Genomic DNA, 13289 nt, shown 5'->3' with positions numbered 1-13289 from the left:
TGAGGAGTATAAACTCCTCGAACCACCATGATTATTCAACAGAGAGGTAAGTCAAGCTTAGACTCTAAATAAGCACTTCTCGGGAGGCAACTCGAGCACTAACTGTATTAACTTCTTTAAAAATTTAGTCTTCAACATCTAACTTACTAACGGAGCTCTCGAACACAGGTTTTCCACAGAGACACTGCCAAGCACACCGGCGTGCTTATGGCCGTGTGAAAATAGGGCAAGGATTTCCCTAAACACGGGCTACGATAAAACGCCATGGCCGTGCGACATGGCTGTGGTCAAGCCTGCCACCGGTGGTTGAAACTGAGAAACTAGCACAGGCGTGCGACACGCTCGTGTCTCACACCCGTACTCGAACCTGTTAGATTGACACGGGCATGGGGATTTCCCACACGGGCGTGGGAGAAGCAAATGTAGCTAGACACGGTCATACGACACGGCCGTGTGAACCCACACGCCCGAGGTACACAGGCGTGGGACGAATTTTAGACGCGCCCAAATAGGAAAAACGTGAAACACACGGGCTGGAATTGGGGAACACGAGCATGTGCCCTGGCCATGTGGCCCAAAATCTATAAATCCCCTGCACTATTCACTTTCTTTCCCATTCAAAAACCCTAACCCTAGCTAGTGCAACTCCACACGGCCTCCCTGCCACGCCCGTGCGCCGCTTCCCACTCTATTTTTGACGTTCAATCTCTCTCCCCTAGCATTTGTTTACTCCTTTCACTCTTTTCATTTTGCTCATTATTCTATCATTTAATTTGCATTCTTAGGTTAGTCATGACATTACTATGCTTCTTCTCATGCTATTACCATGCCAATGTCTATCATTTAATTTGCATTCCTAGGTTAGTTATCATACATTCCGTGTTAAATTGAGATTAGGAAAACCTCATACCCATTACATTTGTATTCTCATTCTCATTGTTATTTTGGTTGAGTTTGCTTCATATTAGTAGTCTTGGCTAAAATAGTTAGTTCAAATTCATGACTTTTTACTTCTTCGAATTCGTTTACCTATTATTATTCTTTATATTATAGGCTTTTAATGTCGTCTTCACGAGGAAAGAAGGCCACTGTCCCTGCTTCCAAGAAACGAAAGGGAGCGTCATCTTTTGCGAGTCTAACCACGAAAATTCGTCACCCCTCCTACAGTTTCCCCGTGGGCCCCAAGAAGAACTTTTTCAGATACTTTGGGCCCGACCTTTAATTGCAGGCCACTGCATCGACTGGGCCACCGTAGAACAAGTTCAATTGGCTGATGTGATTCGGACCCTTTTAACCACCGACCTTTGGGAGCTGTTCTTTGGGATCATTGAACCAACATACCTCGGGCTCACGATTGAACTATGCTCAACGTTCCATCTCAAGACCGTAATAAGGAACTACAATGATCCAGGCACGGTGCAATTTCATCTAGGCAGATTAGTCCGCCAGCTCAGCGTCCCAGAATTCAGTACGGTATTGGGTTTATATACGGAGGAGTTCAAGGAAGAGAATGACTTAGATGCTCTCACTCGCCACATACATTTCTCTCCCTCGAAGTGCTGGCACACTTTGGCCCCTGGCGCAGCCTCCTATAATCCTAGCCGCTCCAAGGCATCAGTTCTCCCACCATCCCTGAGGTACCTACACGCCATTTTGGCTCACACGATTACAGAGAGGTGAGAGAGCACTGGCGTCGTCAACACTCACGATGCCTACTTTTTATGGTGCATGTCGCACGGGCACATCATCGACCTTGCCTATTTTATCGCCCTCGAGATTCAGCACCAGACGAAGCAGCATCGAAAGGGGGTCATCTCCATTGGCCCCTACGTGACTCGACTGGCGCAACACTTCAGGCTCCTCAACATCGCAGCCTAAGAATCATTCCTCACCCTCATCGGTCAGATGTCTCTATAGGGCATCTCGAGCATGCTTAGCATAAGGATAATCGAGAGGCGTCGAGGAACCTACCCTCCCCAATATCGTTTCGCCCAATCTACCGAGGAGGAGGCCTACGAGGACATTCCTGATGATGTCCCCCCACAGTACGAGGACCCACCGACTCAGCCACCACCACCCTCTCATCCAGTTCATGCGGCGGCTTCATATGCTGACATCTCTGAGCGCCTCACTCGATTCGAGCAGTAGTGTTTTCAACGATTTGGCAACATTGATGCTACTCTACAGCAGATTTGTCAGCACCTCCACATCTCATCGCCAGTCCCACCTCGCGAACCATCCAGCATGAAGATGTTTAAAAACATTTATTTATTATTTTATGTTTTTAAGTTTTATTAATTTTGGTTATTTCTTTTTGAGTAATTATTCCTCCTAATATACCCTAAAAAGTTCCTGAGTTTATCACAGTTATATAAAGCTCTTAAGCTCATCATCACATAGGAACTAAAACTCCACTAGGAAAGGTTTTCCACAACTGCCATGTCCTGCTCACCCACGACCATAGCTACCACTAGAGATAATATCCTTTTGGCGTAGGACTTATGGCCTAATGAACCTCTACGACCACCGGAGTATCCTCCTCCACTCTCGAACCAATTACTCTCCAGAACTCCAGTTCGAGGAATTCATCATACAAGAAGTTTCACTTCTCTCCTTATCTTATTTTTATTCTTTAATATCTATCTTTGTACATTGAGGGCAATGTACATCTTAAGTGTGGGGGGTATTTATTTCATGATCAGAAAAATTCGTGAATGACTACCTTGTTCTCTTGAAAAGCTCTCATATCATATTTAGGATAAATTTTGATTGATTTATGATTTTTGTTGATATATCTTGAATTAAAACATATGCATTTATGCATTGATTATTTAAACCTCAAGACGTTAGAGAATCAATGCATTTATGCATTGATTCTTTAAAATCTTAGGTTGTTTCCCCAAAGTTTAGGTATTACTTTGATTTGGAATTCACAAGTTTTAAACAACAAAAAGCCTTAATTTTTGTGATATTTTTGAGCCTTTTGAGCATCTATTAATTCTTTCATGCTCACTTTTATTATTGCTTTGAGTGCGCCAGTATTGAACTGTTATTCTAGAACTTGCTTGATTATGCATGTCAAAACCAAACCATTTGATTTGATATGTCAAAATGATTAAGGCACTTAGGATTAACCCACTCATGCCATGAAAAGCCTACCTCCACGATTAACCCCTAGTAAACCCCCTTGAGCCCAACAAGCCATTTTTTGTATTACCCTTAATATTAACCTTTAAACCATTATTATTGAAATCCCCTAAATTAATTTAAACCCTATTTTTGTCGAGATTTGAATTGAAATAGTTGCTTAGCTATGTTTTATTCTACTCTATAATTTAATGTGTTCTTAAAAAAATGTATATATATTAGTAGTGATCTTCTATTTGTAAGCTTCAGAAGTTAAATTCCTTAGTCTGAGAAGAAGCTCTGTTGTACGCAAGTGATGATTAACTCTTTTTCTAGTTAAGTAATTTTTCAATTTAATCTCAATTCTAACCCTTTCTTTTAGCTTGTGACCACACCCCCTAACCAAACGTCATTACAACCCTCTAAAGATCTTTTTGATTGATGTATCATCTTAAATTATAGTGGTGGAGATTTGATTTTCATGCAAGCCTATGGTAATGACTTTTCATTATTGACTATTGAGTGCTTCATTTATTGTCCTTAAACACCTCGAGTGATTTGAGTGAATCTGTAGTGAGGATGTGAAACTTTGTGATATTCTGACTCAAAGGTAATTACTTAAATAAGGAGAGACACCTATGTTTGCATGATTAAATACTCAACTTGGAATGTTTGAAACTTTTATGTTCTTTTAGTTGAATTCTCAATGTATGATTACCTATGGATTATTATGAGATATTATCGATAGAAATTATAAGTTGAGAAGAATTTATTTTGATTATGAGTTGAGAATTTTGCTTGAGGACAAGAAAATGCTTAACTATGGGGGTATTTGATAAACCGTAATTTATACATATTTTTACCTTATGTTTAACGCATTTTATGGATGATTTTCCATTAGAATTGGTGAATTCGATGCTCCTAATGCTTTAATTTCATGTTTTACACTTAAGAGAGCATAGGAGAGCGAAAGGAACGAGAAATGGGCCAAAAACAGAGAAAATGGGCCAAAGTACAAAATCAACACGGCCTGGACCTCCTCACACGGGCAGACCACACGGCCGTGTCAATTTGGCAGGCTCGAGCACGGCCTGAAGTAATCGCACAAGGGCGTGTTACACGGGCATGTCCTTGCCGAGCCCAAGTTGAGTCTAATTCGGAAAAGGCTAATTTTGAGGGCTTTTAGGCATTCCAAAGCCTATAAATACACCCTAGAGAAGGAAAAAAAGGAGGACAGAGTAGGGGGTAAGGAATTACTCCAAGAAAGCCGATTGATTCCTCTCAGAAGTCGGATTCATCATCAAGATTAAAGATCTCTCCTCAATTCCCCTTCAGGAGTTTTAGGTTTTCTTTATGTTTTGTATTCTTTATTATTCTGAGATGTTTTCTTATTCAGTTATGGACTAAATCCCCTAAATACCTAAGGGGAATGAAACCTAAGACGAATCTTGTTATTATCTTCTGAATTGTATGATAAATATTTGACTTGTTCTTAATTATGTGTTCTTAATTCTTGTTTTGATATCCCAGGATACCGATTTAAGATAAGCTCTTCTCCAGAGGGGGAATAGACCTTGTCTAAGAGTACATTTGTCATAATTAAGCGGAGTTGATTGCGCGCCTAGACATAAGGTGACAAGATTTTGCCGGATTAGGGTGAAACCTGATAAACACCAAATTATACATATTTTTACCCCAAATACTTAGCATATTTATGGATGTTTATCACTAGATTTGTGGATTTTGGTGCTCTTAATCCGATTATTTTATGTTTTGTACTCAGGAGACACCAAGAGTCAAAAGGAGCCAAAAACGAGCCAAAAAGGGACAAAACGGACCAATTCGAGAAGATGACACAGCCTAAGCCTTGCCACACGCGCTGCTCACAAGCCCGTGTCTTTCGAGGGTGTCAACTAAGGCTTTCACGATTCACACGGCCTGGCTATTGACCCACATAGCTGTGTGTAATTTAACGGATCAAACACGACCTGGAAAACACGTCACACGGTCGTGGCACACGGGCGTGTCCCTTTTTTTTCAAAGAGTTGTATTTTACACGGAAAAGGATACTTAGGGAAGAAGAAAGCCAATCCAAAGCCTATATAAACACCCTAAGTATGACTTAGAAAGGGCGGCTCCCCTCCAGAACTTTTCTGGAGTACAGAACCACACGCCAGGAATTACTTGAAGGAAGCCAGACGATCTATCCCAAAAGCCAAAGCTACTCCAAGGCTAAAGATCTCTCTCAGGATTCCTTCAGGGGTTTTAGAATTTTCTTTATGTTTTTTTATTTTCACACTTTTCAGATGTACTCTTATTTTATTATGAACTGACCCCTTAGATACATAAGGGGGTTGAAACCTATGATGGATCTTGTTATTATTATCTGAACTGTATGATAAATACTTGATTTGTTCTTCATTATGTGTTCTTAATGCTTGAGTTAATATTCCAGGTATTAATTCATGATTTGATGTGCTTATGCAGAGGAGCAAAAGTCCCTGTCTAAGAGTAGATTTGACATAATTAAGTGGAGTTAATCGAACGCCTAAAAATAGGGTTACGAGATTTTGTCGGATTAGGGTGAAACCTAATATGGGAGTCCATAGATCGATTTACTGCTTCCCTAGGGGTTTTAATTAAGAAAGAGATTTTGATTAATTCAACTGAGGGTTAGACGGTATTAGTCTCGAAAGAGATAATAATATAGGTTAGGGAGTTTCACGGATCAAGTCAAGTGAATAAATCGTCTGGTTCAGAGTCAGATAACAAGTGAAATCTAGGTGGATTCCTCCTTGGGTGTCGTCTTTATCAATTAATTTTCTTCAAGTCTTTTTACAAATTTTCTCTTTGCTTTAGTTTAATTAGTTAATTAGTTTAATAAACAACCCTTCTTTATTTCTAGGTTAAATAATAAAAAGATAGTTATTACTAGTACTTTTGGTTCCCTTGGGTACGATATCTCGGTCTTGCCATTACTATACTATTGTGCGATAGGTGCGCTTGCCTTTTCGCCATGATAATAGTTAGTCTAGGTTTGATCTTCATTATAAATATTTATTTCTTGTTACGAATCACTCGATCAAGTTTTTGGCACCGTTGCCGGGGAACTAAAATATTAGGAACGCTTAATTTTTTATTACTTTAGCCATTTATTTTTCTTGCAATTTAATTTAATTTAATTTTTATTATTTATTATTTTATTTTTTTCGTTCTTTTGACAGGTTTTTATAGTTTATGACTAGAAGAAACCCGTCGGGACCATTACTTTTTGACGAAAAAATCGATCGTACAGTTCGTAGAAATCAAAGAGAGATAAGGCACAGCTTACGATACACGGAGAAGAGCAAGAAGACGATACTCAACCCCCAACCGAAGAGATGGCTGAAAACTAAGGCAATCAGCTACCTCCTACAATTGCAGCTAATCAAAATCCTGCTCTACGCACGATGTATGATTATGCTAAACCCTCTTTAACAGGAACTGAATCTAGTATAGTTAGTCCTACTGTAGCTCCAAATACTTTTGAATTAAAACCTAACACTATTCAGATGCTACAGCAGTTTGTTCAATTTGATGGTTTGCAGGATGAAGATCCCAACGCTCACTTAACAAAGTTTCTGGAATTTTGCGATACATTTAAAATCAATGGCATTTCTGATGATGTCATTCATCTTTGATTATTTCCCTTTTCACTGAGAAACAAAGCTAAACAGTGGTTGAACTCATTACCACGAGGGTCTATCATTACTACGAGGGTCTATCACTACTTGGGAACAAATGACCGAGAAATTTTTACTAAAATATTTTTCACCGGCTAAATTACGTAATGATATCTCTTCTTTTGTGCAGATGGATTTAGAAACACTTTACGATGCCTGGGAGAGATACAAGGACTTACAGAGAAGGTGCCCTTACCATGGGTTACCACTTTGGCTGCAAGTACAAACATTCCACAATGGTCTGAATCCCTCGACTCGGCAAATGGTTGACGTAGCTGCTGGCGGAACCATCAACAACAAAACACCTGAAGAGGCTTATGAATTCATTGAAGAAATGTCACTGAATAATTATCAGTGGCATGTCATGAGGACTAAGCCAACAAAAACAGCTGGCGTTTATAACGTCGACTCAGCTACTATGCTGTCAAATCAAGTAGAACTTCTCAATAAAAAGATTGATGGTTTACTTGGCTCTACGCAGGTACATCCGGTAATGAGGTGTGATTCAAGCGGAGGAGGTGTGCATACAGAATATCAATCCTTCAATCCAACAACCGAAGAGGAACAAGTCAACTATATGGGTAATAATAACTTTAGATCTCAAAATAACCCATATAGTAATACTTATAATGCAGGTTGGAGGAACCACCCAAATTTCTCCTAGGGTGGTCAAGGAAATCAAAAGCCAAAAAATCCTCAGGGTTTTCAATAGCCACCTTATCAACAAGAGAAGAAACCGAACCTTGAGAAGATGCTCTCAAAATTCATATCAATATTAGAAACCCGTTTCCAAAATACCGAGACAGCATTTAAAAATCAACAAGCATCGATCCAGGGACTCGAAACTCAGATAGGCCAGCTTTCCAAACTTATCTCTAAATGACCACAAGGTAGTTTGCCAAGTAATACCGAACCTAACCCAAGGGAACAATTCAACGCAATTAATACTCAAGATGAAAAAGGAGTCGTTGAGCCTGAACCAGAACCGAGGCAAGAAACTGTGGTAAGCAAAGGGAGAGATGAGGTAGGTCAAAATACAAACAAACCAATGACTGTCGAATATAAACCTCGTATGCCATACCCTAACGCGACAAGGAAAGACCGCTTAGACGAACAATTCGGTAAATTTCTTAAACTTTTGAAAAAATTACATATTAACTTACCGTTTATTGAAGCTTTGTCGCAGATGCCAAATGCAATGAAATTTTGAAAAGAGCTTTTAGTAAATAAGCGGAAGTTGGATGAAACATCGCATGTGGAGCTAAACGCAGTCTGCTCAGCTATTCTACATATTAAGCTACCCCACAAATTGAAAGATCCAGGGAGTTATACAATTCCTTGTTTAATTGGTAGTTTAGATATAAGTCATGCATTAGCTGATTTAGGGACTAGTATTAACGTAATGCCTTACAAAATGTTTAAGCAACTAGGTTTTGGGAAACCTAAACAAACTAAGATGAGCATTCAATTGGCAGATAAAACTATAAGATTCCCTAGGGGTATTATTGAAGATGTACTCGTGAAAGTAGATAAGTTCATATTTCCTGTTGATTTCGTTGTTCTAGACATAGAGGAGGATAATAACACCCCTTTGATTTTAGGAAGGCCCTTTTTAATAACTGCTAAAACATTTAAACATGTTAGCACAGGTGAGCTTACACTTCGTGTGGGAGACGAAACGATCACCCTTCAAGCTCGTAATTCTAGCATCACATCAAACATTCAAGGTAATAGTCCACACCAATCTACTAAAACTGACAATATGACTTTGCAGAAATTAAGCTTCAAAGAAGTTCACGAGCCATGTTCCAGAAATGATAAAGAACACATTCATGAAGAACGAAGGCTACGGATAGATGAGCTAGATGAATGGCGAGCACACAAATTGAGAACACATGATAAACTGAAACTATGCCAAGACAAGCCCGATGCCTCTCCTAATCAACTTAAGGTTGGCGATAAAGTCTTACTAGATGCCGCAGATCCCCACATTGCCATTACCACACCGAATGAGGAAATCCCTCTTACAGTACTCAGTATTTTTCCATTCGGTATGGTGGAGGTAAGTCACCCCAAGTTTAGCACTTTTAAAGTAAACAACACCTGATTAAAACCTTATTTTGATGAGATTGATAGCAGGAATGAAGAGTATAAACTCTTCAAACCACCTTGACCATTCACTGGAGAGGTAAGTCGAGCTTAGACTATAAATAAGCGTTTCTCGGGAGGCAACCCGAGCACTAACATATTTTGATTTCTTTATATCTAGCACTTTGAATTATTAACTTTATCTTTGAATTACAAAGTTTCTCAGCACACACGGCCAGGCACACGAGCGTGCCTAAGGCCGTGGCCAAGTAGGGGAAGAAACACGACTGTGCGATATGGCCGTGTGGAAGCAGAACATGATTTACCCAAAACATGAGGATGCAATAAATCCCCACGGCCGTGTGACATGGTCGTGGGTGAACTTGATAGGTGAACACGGGCATGGGAATGGAAAAACACGGGCGTGCCAGGGGCAAGGCTCGATTCTGTTTCTTCGACACGGGTGTGACACATGCCCGTGCCGTTAAACCGTGGAGAACAATACACTGGCGTGGTACCCTAACACACGGGCGTGGGAGAAGCGAACAAATCTAGGCACGACCGTGCGACATGGCCGTGTACCACACACGCCCCAGACACACGGGCGTGGGATAGTAGCCTGGCACGACCTAAATTACAAAATTTGAAAAACACAGGCTCATCTTCAGAGTACACGGGTGTGGCCTTAGGCCGTGTGCACCTACCCTATATAAGCAAATTTCTGTTCATTTTCTTCTTCCTTTCAAAACCCTAGCCGAAATCTCCCCTTTTCCACTCCCTAATCCCTATTCCGGCCACCATTCCCCAGATTCCTACTTCCCCAACCCCCAAACCACCCTAAAATCCACTCCCCCTACATCAATCCTCACTTTCCCCTCTCTTTTCCCTCCATTTTTTTCTCCACACGGCTGTACACTCACGCCCCACGACCATGCTCGCCACCAACACGCCCGTGCACCACCCTACAGCAGCTTTTGGTTCACTTTCTTAACCTTGTTTTTCCAACTTGCACTACTACATTGGTATTCTATATGCCTTACAAAGATATTGTTACTGTTACCAATTTAATCTGAAGAAGTTAGGAATTTGCTTTAGTATTTTCTATATTTGAATATTGTTTTAGGATTTTCTATATACTAGTTTTAGGATTTTTGCCAAACTGATGATGCATCTTTGATTCCAATAAATGTTTCTGAATAATAATATAAATTTTTCACCTCTCACTTAATATCGTTAAATGTTAACACATCTTGGAACTACTATATCAATGCTCCTACATTTTTAGGTACCTTATGTCATCATCGAGAGGCAAGAAGGCCGCAGTCCCATCCTCAAAGAGACGTAGGGGACCGAGTTCTTCATTGGTACGTGCTATAGCCGAAGTTCGGCACCCATTCTTTGAGTTTCAGCAAGCTTCGCAGGAGGAGCTATTTTAGATACTACGCGCGCAACCCCTCACTACAGGTCGCTGCATTGACTGGGCTGCCGTAGAACAAGTCCAGCTAGCTAATGCCATCCGCGCCCTCCTGACCATAGACCCATGGGAACGGTTCTTTGCTATTACCGAACCCACTTATTTAGAGCTAACTTTAGAATTATGCTCTACTTTTCATTTATAGGTGGTGATGACTAACAATGACGAGCCTGGCACCATTCACTTCCGATTAGGCGGTCTAGTTCGCACGATGAGTGTCCCAGAGTTTGGAGTCACTCTGGGACTTTACACCGATGAGTTTATCGAGGAGGAGGACATGAATGCACTACCACGCAATATCCACATTTCTCCCTCCTTGTGCTGGAAGGCTTTGGCACCACTCTCTTCCACCTACCACCCCAGCCGCTTGAAGGCCTCAGCTCTTGCCCCTTTCTTACGATATCTCTATGTCATATTAGCACACACCTTGACTGAAAGAAGAGAGAGCACCGGCGTCGTCAACACCTACGACGCCTACTATTTATGGTGCATGGCGAATGCACACGTAATTGACTTGGTATATTTCATCACTTTCGCCATTCGCCACTAGACCGAGCCGTATCGGAAGGGAGTAATCTCTATCAGCCCCTACGTGACGTGCCTCGCTAGACACTTCGGCCTCCTCAACACTGTGGCCCAGTCATCAGCGCTTACACTGATAGGTCAAATGTCCCCATAGGGCATCACGACTATGTTACACATGAGGATGATCGAGCACCGACGTGAGACCGATCCTCCTCAGCACCGTCTCACTCATGCCATTGACGAGGAGGATCTTGAGGACATTCCTGATGATGTCCCCCCAAAGCACGAGGAGCCTTCTACCATGCCACCTAGGGAGCGACCAATTCATGCGGCTACTTCATTAGCACACCTTTCCGATCGACTCGCTCACTTTGAGCAGTATTGCACTACACAGTTTGAGATGATTCACAAGCGAGATTGGCAACATGACAGACAGATGGACGAAATGCAGGCCATGATGCAGTAGCTGTGCCAGCACTTTCTCATCGCCACTCCAGCACCACCACCTGAGGGCCCCACTGACGAGGATCATTGAATCCTCCTATCTTTTTATTTTTATTTTTATTTTCATTTCAATTTTATTATTTTATTTTGAAAGAAATATCTATATTAGTAAATTTTACTTTCTACATTTTTCCTGGTATTTCTAACAAGTAATCCCACTACGCTCACTTCCACACCAACTCTTAATACGCTCTTTATAATTCTACAGACTTCCAAGCAAAACTTCTAGGAATTTACAGAATGAGGAAACAAATAGGGAACAATACCCAACGAGTTCCATGTTCAACGACCCAATTTCTTCATCTAGCCAAGAACAATGGTAGCTACCACTTTTCCCAAACACTCCAGCCTCAGAATCAAGCTCCGCATCCATACATTAGGGAGTTTCACCTCCTTCCCTCTTATGATTTTCTTTATTTTGAATAGTCTCTCTTTGTACATTGAGGGAAATGTACTCTTAAGTGTGGGGGGTGAACATGAACATGAAACCAAACTTTTTGCATTATTCTCAAATCCCTGAATTTGGTCTTATGCTTAAGTGATTTTCTCATAATCTTAATCAAATGAATTCTGATTGATCTATAATTATTGTTGATATGTCATGAATTACACCATGGGAATTATGCATGATTATTTGATTATAGGACATTAGAAAATCGAGCATGATAAGTTGGTATTTTGAGAACTAAAATTTTTAGACTATTTTCCTAAATTGAGGTATTATCTTGAAATCTTAAGTATAAAGGAATGACATCAAAAACCCAAATTTTTGGTGATATTTTTGAGCCTTTTGAGCATATAGCTTTCTTTCTTGCTCGCTTCTTTTGTGGTTTGAGTGTGTCAACATTGAACTGTTATTCTAGAACTTGCTTCGATTATACATGTCGAGATCACATGTATGATTTGATATACTGAGATGATAAAGGCATTTAAGATTTAACCCATTTACTCCATAAAAATCCTTCCCACATAATTAAACCCTTAGTGAACCCCCTTTGAGCCTACTAACTTTTTTTATTGATTAACCTTCATCATTAACCCATTAACCCATTATTGTTGAAATCCTCTTACTTAATTTACCCTTTTTATCGAGATTAAATTTAATATTGTTGCCTCACTATGTTCACCATTTTTTGTTACTGAATGATGAAGTATGATTTCCATATTTTATTGACTTGATTTGTTCTTAAAAAAAGAGCTCATGTAATATAGTTCTAGATATTTGTTTGTAATTCAGAAATTAAGTTTTTGATAGTGGGGTAATATATTGAGATTATCTCAATTCTAACCTTTGTCTCTTCAGCTTGTATCCATGCCCGTAACCTAAACCCTGTTACAACCATGCAAAGACCTTTTGATTTGTGTATCATATCATTTACAAGTGGTGGAGATTTGATTTTCATGTAAGCCTATAGTAATAACTTCTCATGTTAGACAATCGAGTGCTTAATCTTGAACCTTAAACACTTTGAGTGATTTGAGTGTATCTTTAGTGAGGATGTCATCTCTTGTATATTTAAGACTAAAGTTAATTACTTAGAGGAAGGAGATTACCTATGATTTTATTATCAAAATATTCGATTTAGATTGTTTGAGGCTTTTAATGCTCCTATAGTTGAATTCTCACAGTATGATTTTTCGTGTAATAATTTGTAACATTATCAGTAATGATTACGTGATTGAAAGGAATAAATTCTAGCAGTAAATGAGAGTTTTGCTTGAGGACAAGCAAATGCTTAAGTGTGGAGCTATTTGATAAACGCCAAATTATACATATTTTTACCCCAAATACTTAGCATATTTATGGATGTTTATCACTAGATTTGTGGATTTTGGTGCTCTTAATCTGA

The 13289-nt window shown here is 39.9% G+C and overlaps 1 non-coding gene across 1 annotated transcript; it reads right to left on the bottom strand.

Moving 5' to 3' along the window:
• Positions 1–6945: 6945 nt before the first annotated feature.
• LOC121205350 (small nucleolar RNA R71) lies at positions 6946–7052 on the bottom strand. Its single transcript, XR_005900431.1, has one exon. It is a non-coding gene; the product is annotated as a small nucleolar RNA R71 (small nucleolar RNA).
• Positions 7053–13289: the final 6237 nt, after the last annotated feature.

This window comes from Gossypium hirsutum, chromosome A08 (genome assembly GCF_007990345.1).
Source record: "Gossypium hirsutum isolate 1008001.06 chromosome A08, Gossypium_hirsutum_v2.1, whole genome shotgun sequence".
Classification (NCBI taxonomy): Eukaryota; Viridiplantae; Streptophyta; class Magnoliopsida; order Malvales; family Malvaceae; genus Gossypium; species Gossypium hirsutum.
This window is presented reverse-complemented; position numbering and strand designations above follow the sequence as displayed.